Source organism: Pleurodeles waltl, chromosome 6 (assembly GCF_031143425.1).
Source record: "Pleurodeles waltl isolate 20211129_DDA chromosome 6, aPleWal1.hap1.20221129, whole genome shotgun sequence".
Classification (NCBI taxonomy): domain Eukaryota; kingdom Metazoa; phylum Chordata; class Amphibia; order Caudata; family Salamandridae; genus Pleurodeles; species Pleurodeles waltl.
In genome coordinates, this window is record NC_090445.1 from 1,355,471,581 (window position 1) to 1,355,484,822 (window position 13,242).

Genomic DNA, 13,242 nt, shown 5'->3' on the forward strand with positions numbered 1-13,242 from the left:
CAGCGGTGCTTTGCAATGGCGGTTCAGGAATGTTAAGCGGTGCTTTGCCATGGTGGTTCAGGACTGTTCAGCGGTGCTTTGCCATGGCGGTCTTTGTCCTGTTCAGCGGAGCTTTGCCATGGCGGTTCTGGACTGTTCAGCGGTGCCTTTCCATGGCGGTCTTTGCCCTGTTCAGCTGTCTTCACCATGGCGGTCTTTGCCCTGTTCAGCGGTGCTTTGCCATGGCGGTCTTTGCCCTGTTCAGCGGTCTGCACCATGGCGGTCTTTGCCCTGTTCAGCGGTGCTTTGCCATGGCGGTTCAGGACTGTTCAGCGGTGCTTTGGCATGGCGGTTCTGATACGGACATTGGTGTGTGGCAAGACGTTCTCTACACTGGGCATTGGTGTGTGGCATGACGTTCCTTCATTGCCCAGCGGGGCTGTGGCAGGCGGGGCCCTCCTGGGCTGTGACTCTGGCGGTGGTCTCTGGACCAGTGACGATACTTGGGCCCTCCTGGGCTGTGACTCCGGTGGTGGTCTCTGGACCAGTGACGATACTTGGGCCCTCCGGGGCTGTGACTCCGGCGGTTGTCTCTGGACCAGTGACGACGGTGCTGGCAGTTGTGTCTGGTCCGCCGGAAATCATGGCGCACTTCTCCGCCGTTACACTCACAAGAGGCTGGGCAGACTTAGGGGGTCATTCTGACCTCGGCGGTAAAAGGCCGTTACCGCCGGTCAGAAGACCGCCATAACACCGCCGCGGCTAACCGCCACGGTCATTCTGACCCACAACGGCCAAACCTCCAAAAATCCGTCCTCCACTGCAGCCTGCCACATCAGCGGGCAGCGATAAACTGGAGATGACCAAACCTCCACCGTCACGCCAACAGAAATACGCCCATGCCATTACGACCCACGAATCCACACGGCGGTCATTCAAACGCGGTATTCCATTGGCGCTACACACCGCCGCGGTCAGAATACACACACATCACCAAAACACAGCCACATTGGACAATTTGAAATACACACACCTGATACACATACACACACCACTCCCACACAATCAACCAACTATAAAACACACACCCACATCACCCACAAACCCCTGCGACCATAATTACTGAGAGAAGGAGAGAGAGACACAGCAGACAATCCATAGCAAGACACACTGAGGCACACTACACCATCACACACACCACATAGTAGCACAAAGCACCACTCACCAACATACTCCTCATCACATACACCACCCCACACCTCACCCACACCACCCCATGGCACCCCAAAGGCACCCACGCTTTTCGGACCAAGAACTCCGGGTCATGGTGGAGGAAATCCTAAGAGTGGAACCCCAGCTCTTCGGCTCGCAGGTGCAGCACACCAGTATAGCCAGGAAGGCGGAGCTATGGCAGCGGATCGTGGACAGGGTCAACGCGGTGGGACAGCATCCCAGGAATAGGGAGGACATCCGCAAAAGATGGAACGACCTACGGGGGAAGGTCCGATCGATGGTCTCCAGGCACAACATCGCGGTCCAGAAGACTGGCGGCGGACCCCCACCCACCCCTCCCGAATTTACATCGTGGGAGCAAGACGTCTTGAACATTCTGCATCCTCAGGGCCTGGCTGGAGTAGCCGGAGGAATGGACTCTGGTAAGTCCAATCTCAACTACTATATCCCCCCCACCCCACCAGCATGCCAACCCACACCCCCACACTCACCGCCAACCCCCCAGCACACATCCTCCCTGACAATGTCTCACCAGCACAACCCACCCATCCCAACACCAACTCCTGCATGCCAACACAAATCATGGGCACCCATCACCTAAGCATGACCACTGCACTAACCCCCCCCCCCACTAACTACCCTCACAACACCTCCCTCAAGGGAATGCCTGCACTGGGGGACAAGGGCACCCATAACACGCACACTATTGCACACACAGAAACAATAACCAAACTCTCTTACCCCATGCAGGACCCGAACGACAACACACCAGCCAGGAGGGTCCAGAAGTGTCCATCCCACCACCGGAACAGGCCCACACTGAGGATAGCAGCTCTGTCGACAGTGAACCTGATGACCAGCCCGGACCATCGGGGACCTCTGGGCAGTCGGTTCCCCTCAGGCAGCCACAGGCCACACCAGACCCGACCCCCTCTGCCAACACCAGCACAGCTCCCACCCAGCGGGCCCATGCCTCTGTCTATAGGACAGCTCAATCAGCGGTGTGTCTGCCACTACAGGGCACCCAGGCTAACCCAACACCCCAACAACAACAGGGACCTGGGGGCAGTGGTAGCGGGCACACCGTCCAGGGGACAGAGGCCGGGGGAAACCGGGCAGCTCGGAGGGCTGCTGTGCGACAGGGGGGGGAGGAGAGGCCCAGGGAACCCACTCTCCAAGAGGCCCTCACCACCCTCATGGGGGCCTACCACCACTCCCAAGAAACAATGGCGACGGTACTGGCCAGGTTCACTGAGATCCAGGCACAGCAGGAGGAACGCTACATGGGGTTCAGGGAGGAGCTGAGAATCATCGGGACCGCAATGGGGACCATCGTCCTGGCCCTCAACAGGATAGAGGACGCGTTGCGGGACCATGGTGCACCACACAGGGCCCCTGTCACTAGCCCGGACCAGGAACAGCCTACCACCTCCGCCGGCGCTAGTGGACAGGAGGTCCCAACACCTCGACAGCCCCCCAGAACCCCACCTCCTGCTGAAGAACAACCACCCCGTAAGAGGAGCCTGAGACCAAAAAAAAAGACAGAGTAGGATGTCAAGACCCCCGCCAGCAGGACATACCCCCTCAAGTCTTCCCACTGTCCCACATTGCCACCCTGTCCAACCATGAACTGCCTATGCTCCATCCTTCCACAGGCAAAAGGACAATGCACCTGTGAGACTGAGAACTGGACTCTGCCATGGATATTCCTCCACCCCCACCCATCACCCTTAGAATCACATGTACCGATATCTAGCACTGTAAATAAATCACATTTTGCACACAAATCTGTTTTGAGTCATGCTGTATTATTAACAAATGTATTACATATTACTGTTCAATTTCTGTTCTGTCAATTAGTCATGACAACATACCAATGTCAATACGCTGTATTTCATGGGCGAACCAAGCAGAAGTCAGGTACTGAGTCAGACAGCACTGAGAAGGGAAGAGAAAGGCAAAAATTAATGAAAAACATCTGTGGGGAACTACAGAAAGTACAGATGCAGGAGGCTATAAGCAATTGTGAAATGGCGTGGGTGATTCTTACCTGTGTGTTACTGGAAATACTGTTGTATCACTCTGTCCCTATTGTCTGTGTCGTACTCAGAGTCTTCCTCCTCTTCACTCTCCACAGGCTCCACGGCTTCTACAACACCACCATCTGGACCATCCTCCTGCAGGAAAGGCACCTGGCGTCGCAAAGCCAGGTTGTGAAGCATACAGCACGCCACGATGATATGGCACACCTTCTTTGGTGAGTACATTAGGGATCCACCTGTCATATGCAGGCACCTAAATCTGGCCTTCAGGAGCCCAAAGGTTCGCTCAATCACCCTCCTAGTATGCCCATGGGCCTCATTGTACCGTTCCTCTGCCCTGGTCCTGGGATTCCTCACTGGGGTCAATAGCCACGGCAGGTTGGGGTAACCAGAGTCACCTATTAGCCACACACGCTGTCTCTGTAGCTGGTCCATCACATAGGGAATGCTGCTATTTCGCATAACATACGCGTCATGCACTGACCCTGGGAACTTGGCATTTACATGGGAGATGTACTGGTCAGCCAAACAGACCACCTGGATATTCATTGAATGGTAATTCTTCCTGTTCCTGTACACCTGTTCATCGTCATTTGAGGGGACTAAAGCCACATGGGTCCCATCAATTGCACCAATGATGTTGGGGATGTGTCCAAGGGCATAGAAATCAGCTTTCACTGTAGGCAAATCACCCTCCTCTGGAAAAAATGATGTAGCTCCGCATGAGTTTCATCAGGGCAGACAACACTCTGGATAAGATCTTGGAAAACATAGGCTGAGACATCCCAGATGACATGGCCACTGTTGTCTGGAATGAGCCAGTTGCAAAGAAATGGAGGACAGACAGAACCTGCACTAGAGGGGGAATTCCTGTGGGTTGGCGGATGGGGGACATCAGGGCTGGCTCCAGCTGGGCACACAGTTCATGGATGGAGGCTCGGTCAAGTCGGTATCGTAGTATTATATGGCGTTCTTCCATTGTCGACAGGTCCACCAGCGGCCGGTACACGCGAGGATTCCTCCTTCTCATCGCTAGTCCCAGCGGACGGTGCCTAGGAAGGAGAATATGGAGTACAGAGTCAATCCACTCACAGGTACGTACAACACAGCTTGCACAGTACAGGTAAATGTATGGTTTGATATGTTTGTATGTGTGCCATTGCAAGGCCTAGGCCTGTGTGACGCATTAGAAATTAAGCCATGTGGGCCCTTGAAATGGCCGATGCCTGACCTGTGAAGTGGGACAATGGGATGTGAGGTCACTGCGCTGGCGGGGCACACCGTGGCGGTAGGCGGTCGAAGACCGCTGTGCAAAGACGCATTGGTTAACATTGAAGCCTATGGGTTTCAGGAGCCAATGACGATGTGCGCCTGCGGTCGCGGTACGCACCGCCGCGGGCGTGACCGCCATTTTCTATCTGCTCAATCATTCGAGACCTGATCATCCACAGGAGAGGACCTATACTGCAAGTGCTGCTGTGAACTCGGTCTGGAAGTGACAATGGCTGCTGCTACTGGTGAAAGGGCCCCCGCCTTCAGTTCAGAAGAGTTGGAGAAGCTCGTGGACGTATGCCTCCAGACCAACAGGTGAGTACACTCAGTGCACATTGAATGGGTTATGCCTGTGTGGAGTGGGGGGGATGTAAGTTGGTGGGGTGTGGAGGGAATGAGGAGTGCAACGCACGACAGATGAGAGAATGGGAACCATGGCAAGGTTGGGGAGGGGGGGGCATGTACTCCAAACATGCAGATATGTGACGGTTTCTCTTTCCCACCCTGTACATGTCAAACAGGTGAGCGCCCATCAGAAAATCGATATTTGGCGTGCCATCGCCAAGGAAGTCCGGAACTTGGGGGTCTACAACAGACGGGGCACCCACTGGCGCAAGAGGTGGGAGGACATCCGCCGCGGAACGAGGAAGACCGCAGAAACACTGCTGGGGATGGCCTCCCGACCTAGGAGGGGTGCCAGTCGCACCATGACCCCCCTGATGTCCCGGATCCTGGCGGTGGCCTACCCTAATTTGGATGGGCGCTTGAGGACAGCACAGCAGACACAAGGGGGTGAGTATCTGCACATTCTCCTATCTGTATGCGCAGTGGAGGCGTCTGGGTGGGGGAGGAGGGCTGTGGGTGACATTAGGCCAGGGCGCTCTCTGTAGTCCTCTCCCTTAGGCATGGCCCTGTGCCCCCGCCCCCCACCTCTGTAGGGTGCCAAGTGCAGCTACCCATGCTCCAGCATCACACATGTGCGCGTCTGTTGTCCCTAGACCTGTTTGCCTAGTCAGAAGTACTGAGTAGTGTACCCCAAGTTCGCGACTTAGTGCACGAGCCACCTGTGTCTGTCCTCTCCGCAAAGGGTATTGCTAAGGCATGCACTCAACTTTGTTTAATTTCTCCCCCCACCCTAAATCTTTGTCTTCTTGTGTTTTAGCATCATCAGGCGGAGGAGATTTGGCGTCGGAGCAGGAGGGAGCTGCAGGTCACCAGGCCCCGGTGGGCACTGACACAGACACCGAGGGCACCAGTGATCCGGAGGGCGAGGGGAGCACCACAACGGGGGCCGGTGGAGACACCAGCGACACGGACACGTCCTCGTTTGGGAGCTCCCTAGCGGTGGCGGCACCATCTGTGCCCCCCGCAACAACAGGTACAGCCGCCACCCAGCGCACCAGCACCGCCCTCCCAGCAGCCCCTCAGTCTTCGCTCCGTGGCCGCTCGGCCAGGAAGGCGCGCGTCTCCTTCGCCCCAGGCACCTCAGCCCCTGCCTCTGTTACCCCTGCTGCCCTCAGTGCGGAGCTCATTGACCTGGTGAGGACGGTCATTGTCGGGCAGACTACCCTTCTGAATGCCATCCAGGGGGTGGAAAGGGAGGTGCATCGGAGCAATGCCTACCTGGAGGGCATTCATTCGGGTCAGGCTGCCCATCAACGAGCGTTCACTGCTCTGGCCTCAGCACTGACGGCAGCCATTGTCCCTGTCTCCAGTCTCCCTCTTCTATCTGCCTCCACCCTTTCTCTGTCTCCTGTACCTCAACCTATCCCATCCACACCATCAGACCAGCCTGCACACACCTCAACACCCAAGGCCAGCTCATCCAAACATAAGCACCACAGAAAACACAAGCATTCACCCAAGCAACACACAGATGCAGACATATCAACAGTCACTACCACCTCTGTGTCCCCGTCCTCCTCGTCTCCCTCCTCCCTCCCTGTGACGTCTACACTCACACCTGGATGCACCCCAACATCAGCCAGTTCTTCCACCACCAGCAAACCCTCCACTACAGTCCGCACACCTGCAGTCACCACCCCCACTGGCATTTACACGTCCCCTGTGTCCTCTCCCACTGTGTCTGTCACCCCCTCTTCCAAGACACATAAACGCAGGCAGACACCCAAACAACAGCCAACCACCTCACCACAGCTTACGTCCCAGTCACCTGCACCCAAGGACAGCACACCTGGCTCTCATACAACCACATCCTCTTCCTCCACTTCTCTCACCACTACTCCTACCCCTTACCTTGGTCCCAAGAAATATTACATCTCCAATTTTGACCTCTTTCCCTCCCCCGACCCACCCCCTCCAACTGGGAAAAGTCCCAAGGGCACCTCAGCCACCACCAGCCCAACTTCTACAGTGCAAGTGGTGCATGGCATGTGGAGTCCACCCTTTGGCGGCAGTAACACTTCGGTGAGCAGCAAGGGGACAGCCAGCCCCCCCCCAGGCAAGAGGACCTGGAAATTGAAGGGCCGCCGTGAGCGGACAGAGACGGCTGCCCCCAAGGAGGTGACTCCGGCCACTTCACCGGCCACAACAGCCAGGGGAGGCAAGGGGCCGAGAGCCCCATCTAAGGAGCGGAAGGACAGCAGGGCGGAGAGGACAACCACCAGGAGCGCGGAGCAGGAGGGCCCCACAAGCCCCATCCCAGCTGCAAGGGACGACACCAAAGGGCCCAGGACTCACTCCCCGAAGGGGCCTGACACAGCACGGTTGGAGGGCGAGTGAGCAGGGTGTCCAGGCCAGGTCTGACTCCCTTGACATATTGCAAGAGCACCGCGGAACAGGGCCCCGCCGTGAAGACAGGTACTGCTGAAGAGGGCCCCGCCGTGAAGACAGGTACCGCTGAACAGGGCCCCGCCGTGCAGAAGAGGTACCGCTGAACACGGCCCGCCGTGCAGAAGAGCACCGCTGAACAGGGCCCCGCCGTGAAGACAGGTACCGCTGAACAGGGCCCCGCCGCGCAGAAGAGCACCGCTGAACAGGGCCCCGCCGTGAAGACAGGTACCGCTGAACAGGGCCCCGCCGTGAAGACAGGTACCGCTGAACAGGGCCCGCCGTGCAGAAGAGCACCGCTGAACAGGGCCCCGCCGTGAAGACAGGTACCGCTGAACAGGGCCCCGCAGTGCAGAAGAGCACAGCTGAACAGGGCCCCGCCGTGAAGACAGGTACCGCTGAACAGGGCCCCGCCGTGAAGCCGGTACCGCTGAACAGGGCCCCGCCGTGCAGAAGAGCACCGCTGAACAGGGCCCCGCTGTGCAGACAGGTACCGCTGAACAGGGCCCCGCCGTGCAGAAGAGCACCGCTGAACAGGGCCCCGCCGTCTCAAGCACCGCTCCGCTGGGCCCTTCCTGTCAAGCACCGCTCCGCTGGGCCCTTCCTCTGAAGCACCGCTCCGCTGGGCCCTTCATCTCAAGCACCGCTCTGCTGGGCCCTTCCTCTCAGGCACCGCTCCGCTGGGCCCTTCCTGTCAAGCACCGCTCCGCTGGGCCCTTCCTCTCAAGCACCGCTCCGCTGGGCCCTTCACTCAAGCACCGCTCCGCTGGGCCCTTCATCTCAAGCACCGCTCCGCTGGGCCCTTCCTCTCAGGCACCGCTCCGCTGGGCCCTTCCTGTCAAGCACCGCTCCGCTGGGCCCTTCATCTCAAGCACCGCTCCGCTGGGCCCTTCCTCTCAGGCACCGCTCCGCTGGACATCGCCATGTCATGCACCGCTGTGCTGGGTCCCGCCGTCTCAGGCACTGTTTATTGTTCACTGTGCCCACTATGCCTCCTCCTTGACAAGTGGAGATTGTCATCCACCGGATGGACTGTGGCTTTGCACTCCCCAGGATGGTGCAGTGGGCAGCCCACCCACTGTAGAGACATTGAGAGACTGTGGCTTTGCACTCCCCAGGATGGTGCAGTGGGCAGGCCACCCACTGTAGAGACATTGAGAGACTGTGGCTTTGCACTCCCCAGGATGGTGCAGTGGGCAGCCCACCCACTGTAGAGACATTGAGAGACTGTGGCTTTGCACTCCCCAGGATGGTGCAGTGGGCATGGTGGCTCCTCGTGGATCTGGCGTCGTGGACTCATGTGGCTGTGGTGGCCCCCCCTTCCCTTCCCCCTGAGGTGCCTGTAGTTTTAACATCAAATGCCCCTGCAGTGTTCTCTCCAAAGGACTCAGGTCTCGTGTGTGGGCTTTGCCCTTGTTTCGCAGAACATTGGCCCACGGACATGTTAGATTCGTAGGATGTGCAGGACTTGTTACTTCAGTGATACACTGATGTGTATATATTTTTGGTTTTTGTAAATATTTTTCACGGTTGCTCAATTATTTCCAGGTGCTTTTTTTGTACATAAATATTTATTCCAAATTTGGTTGTGTCATTGTATTTTTAAAGGGTGTTTGTGTGGTGTCACTGTGACTTCCTGCTCTGCATTGGTGTGTACATATTGGGGGGGTGGGGGGGTCGCATATGTATATGCCCGTAACCTTTCGTCCTCCCCCCTCCCGTGTGTCGTAGGTGCAGTACTCACCGTTGACCTCTGCGCCGGAGTTCGTACTCGTGGTAGATGAGCAGGTAGACGAGAGCAGGTATGATGTTCGATTCGGGTTCCATGCTGTCCGGATTCCACGTGGAGTGTCTCGAGGTGAGCGTTTTCCATTGAAAATGTCTGTTTCCGCCGTGTTTTTATCGGCGGGGCTCCCGCCCCGGAAAAGGTGGCGGATTGGTGGGTCGTGATAGGGTGGGCGGTACATTGTCTGCCGCCTGGCTGTTGGCGGTGACCGCCGCGCTGTTTGTTTGTTCCGCCGTGGCGGTCGGAGTGTTAATGCGGCGGGCTGTGTTGGCGGTTCCCGCCAGGGTCAGAATTGCATTTTTTTGACCGCCGGCCTGTTGGCGGGTTGGCAGCCGCTTTATCACCGACTGCCAGGGTTAGAATCACCCCCTTACTCTGGACCTTCCCCAACTTTGGTGGACTCACAGCTGACTCACCAATCCCCTTCGAACCCATGTCAGTTGTTTTCCCACCAGGAGTCTTAACACAGTCCCGTCGTCCACTCTCTAGTTTGAGAGCCTTTACAGGGGGTGGGCTGCCAGTGCCTTGGCTCCGGGTCCTACTGCCTGCCCTAGTGGCCGGTGCTCTCCACAAGCCTTGAACACGCACCACTGGTATTGGAGGCTTTTTGGCTGAGGCGCTACGACGGGATTGATGAATTGGAGGAGGGGTGGGGGCAAAAAGGTAAATTTTACAGAGGGACAGTTTCTGACGAAAACGTGAGATGGGTAGCTGGAGGGGGTCTGGGAGTGGAAGAAGAGGAGGTGGTTGTCGGAGGAGTCACTTTAGCTCTTTTGGGTGCAGGTGCGGGTACTGGAGGCTGTCGTGAAGTGGATGGATGTTGAGTGAGTGATTGCCGGCGTTTGTGTACTTTGGGAGGGGGCGTCACAGACACACTTGGAGAGGACACAGGGGACGTGTAAATGGCGGTGGGGGTGGTGAGTGCAGGTGAGCGGCATGGGGTGCTGGGTCTCCTTGTGCGACTCATGGTGCCTGTAGATGTGGTGCATGCAGGTGTGTGTGTAGACGAGACTGGGAAGGAGGAGGGGGACACAGTGGAGACAGTGGATGTTGCTGTGTCTGTATGGGTGTGATGCTTGTGTGAATGCCTGTGGGATGTGTGGTGCCTATGTTTGCTTGAGCTACTTTTGTGTGTTGACTTGTGTGCATGCTGGTCTGTAGGTGTGCTTGGGATGGGCTGGGGTACAGGGGATTGGGTCTGGGTGGAGGAAGACACAGGGACAATGGCTGCCATCAGTGCTGAGGCCAGAGATTGCAGGGTTCAATGCATTACAGTGTTGCAACTCCCTTTCTACACCCTGGATGGCATTCACAATGGTAGACTGCCCAACAGTGAGTGACCTGAGGAGGTCAATGGCCTCCTCACTGAGGGCAGCAGGGGTGACAGGGGCAGGGCCTGAGGTGCCTGGGGCGAAGGTGATGCCCACCCTCCTGGGTGAGCGAGCACGGGGCGAACGCTGAGGGGCTGCTGGGAGGGAGGTGCTGGTAAGGGAGGTGGCGGCTGTACCTGTTGAAGTGGGGGGCACAGATGGTGCCGCCACCACAGGGGAGCTCCCATCGGCGGACGAGTCTGTGTCGCTGGTTGGTGATCCGGTGGCCGACGTGAAGCTCCCCTCGCCCTCCGTCCCACTGGTGCATTCAGAGTCCGTGGTGTGGCCCTCCATGGCCATGTGGGATGCAGCTCCCTTGTGCAGACAGACAGACGCAGCAGCCCCCTGCATAATGCCGTGCGCCTGCACTCTGCACATGCAATTTCTGGGTTGTGGCCTACATGGCAATGGTAGACATCTGCGCACATGGATGCCACAGGGGCAACTATACCTCTACTTGGCACTCTGCTGAGGTGGGGTTGAGTGCCACATGGCCTACATTACGGAGGGGCCTTGACTACCTAACTCGCTCTGGCCTAGGGACACCCACAGCCCACCTCCCCCACCCAGACACCTTCACTGCACGCAAAATCAGCAGAATGAGGTTGTACTCACCCCCTTGTGTCTGCTGTGATGTCCTCAAGCGCCCATCCAACTCCGGGTATGCCACCGCCAGGATCCGGAACATCAGGGGGGTCATGGTGCGACGGGCACCCCTCCAACGTTGGGAGGCCATCCCCAGCTGAGCCTCCGCCGTCTTCTTGCTGCAGCGGCGAATGTCCTCCCATCTCTTCCGGCAGTGGGTGCCCCGTCTCTGGTGGGTCCCCAGGGTCTGGACCTCCTTGGCAATGGCACGCCAAATGTTCCTCTTCTGGTAGGCGCTGACCTACATGACATGCACAAGGGAAGAGGAACAGTCATTACCAACTGCACGGTCGTTGTGAGTGGCCCCCTCCCTACTCTGGCCATGTGGCCCATTCATTCCCATGCATTAATGTTCAATGACCTCTGCCCCCTTCCCTCTTCCACCCAGCCCTCTCCACCCAGGCCTAGCCCATACAACGTGCTCGCTGTATACAGACCTGTTGGTCTGGAGGACCGTAAAGTAGCGTGTACTGGGGGAGGACCCCATCCACAAGTTTCTCCAACTCCTGTGCAGTGAAGGCAGGGGCCCTTTCCCCAGACGCAGCAGCCATCGTTGCTTCCAGACCGAGGTCACAGCAGCACTAGCAGTGTAGGTCCTCTCCTGTCGAAGGTCAGGTATCTAGTGATTGAACAGATAGAAAATGGCGGTGACATCCGTGGCGGTGACGTCCGCGGCAGTGCGCATCATCACCGCAGCGCACCTGTTCATTGGCTCCTGGGACCCATAGGGTCCAATGTTAACCAATGCAGCATTGCGCCGCGGTCTACGTCCGCCTACCGCGACGGTGTGCAACGCCAGCGCAGTTACCCCACAATCCCATTGTCCCACTTTAAGGTCAGGCAGCCGCCATTTCAGGGGCCCACATGGCTACATTAACTTCTGCGTCACACATAGCTAGGCCTACACTCAACACACATACTGGAAGGGTTTTGTGTCTGGTGTAGTCTTGTGTGTAACTGTCGGTACATACCTGGAGGAATAGTGACTGGTTCTTCGCTGTTGTCCTTCGTAGGCACCGTCAGCTGGGACATATAAGAAGATGGCGGAATCCTCCGGTGTACCGACCTCTGGTGGACATGTTGACAATGGAAGAAAGACATGTCATCGTCACCTGCCGGTTTGACCGTGCCACTATCCAGGAACTGTGTACCCAGTTGGAACCAGACCTGATGTCACCAATCCGCCATCCAACAGGAATCCCCCCTGACGTGCAGGTGCTGTCAGTGCTCCATTTCCTTGCAAGTGGGTCATTTCAGACTACTTTGGCCATGGCATCAGGGATGTCCCAGCCTATGTTTTCCAACGTGTTGTCCAGAGTGTTGTCTGCCCTGCTGAAACACGTAAGGAGATACATCATTTTCCCTGAGGTGGAGGATTTGCCTACAGTGAAAGGTGACTTCTATGCCCTTGGACATATCCCCAACGTCATAGGTGCTTTTGATGGTACCCATGTAGCTCTGGTCCCCCCCCACAGGAGTGAACAGGTGTACAGGAACTGGAAGAATTATCATTTGATGAATGTCCAGATGGTCTGTTTGGCAGACCAGTACATCTCCCAAGTAAATGCTATGTTCCCTGGCTCTGTGCATGACGCCTACATCCTGCGGAATAGCATCATCCCTGATATGATGGGTCAACTCCAGAGGCACCGTGTATGGCTATTGGTGGACTCTGGTTACCCCAACCTTTCCTGGCTATTGACCCCAGTGAGGAATCCCAGGACAAGGGCAGAGGAACGGTACAATGAGGCCCATGGGCGGACTAGGAGGGTGATCGAACGCACCTTCGGCCTCCTGAAGGCCAGGTTCAGGTGCCTCCATATGACAGGTGTATCCCTATTCTACTCACCGAAGAAGGTGTGCAACATCATCATCGCCTGCTCCATAATTTGGCTTTGCGACGCCAGGTGCCTTTTCTGCAGGAGGAAGATCCAGATGACGGTGTTGTAGCAGCTGTGGAGCCTGTGGAGCCTGTGGACAGTGATGAGGATGAAGCTGAGGAAGAAGAAAACGACAACAGGGAGTCAGTCATACAGCAATATTTCCAGTGACACACAGGTGAGAACATTTTCAGGTTTAACATTACATTAACTTTCACACGTCTACCTCTATCCTGTTCCTCCAT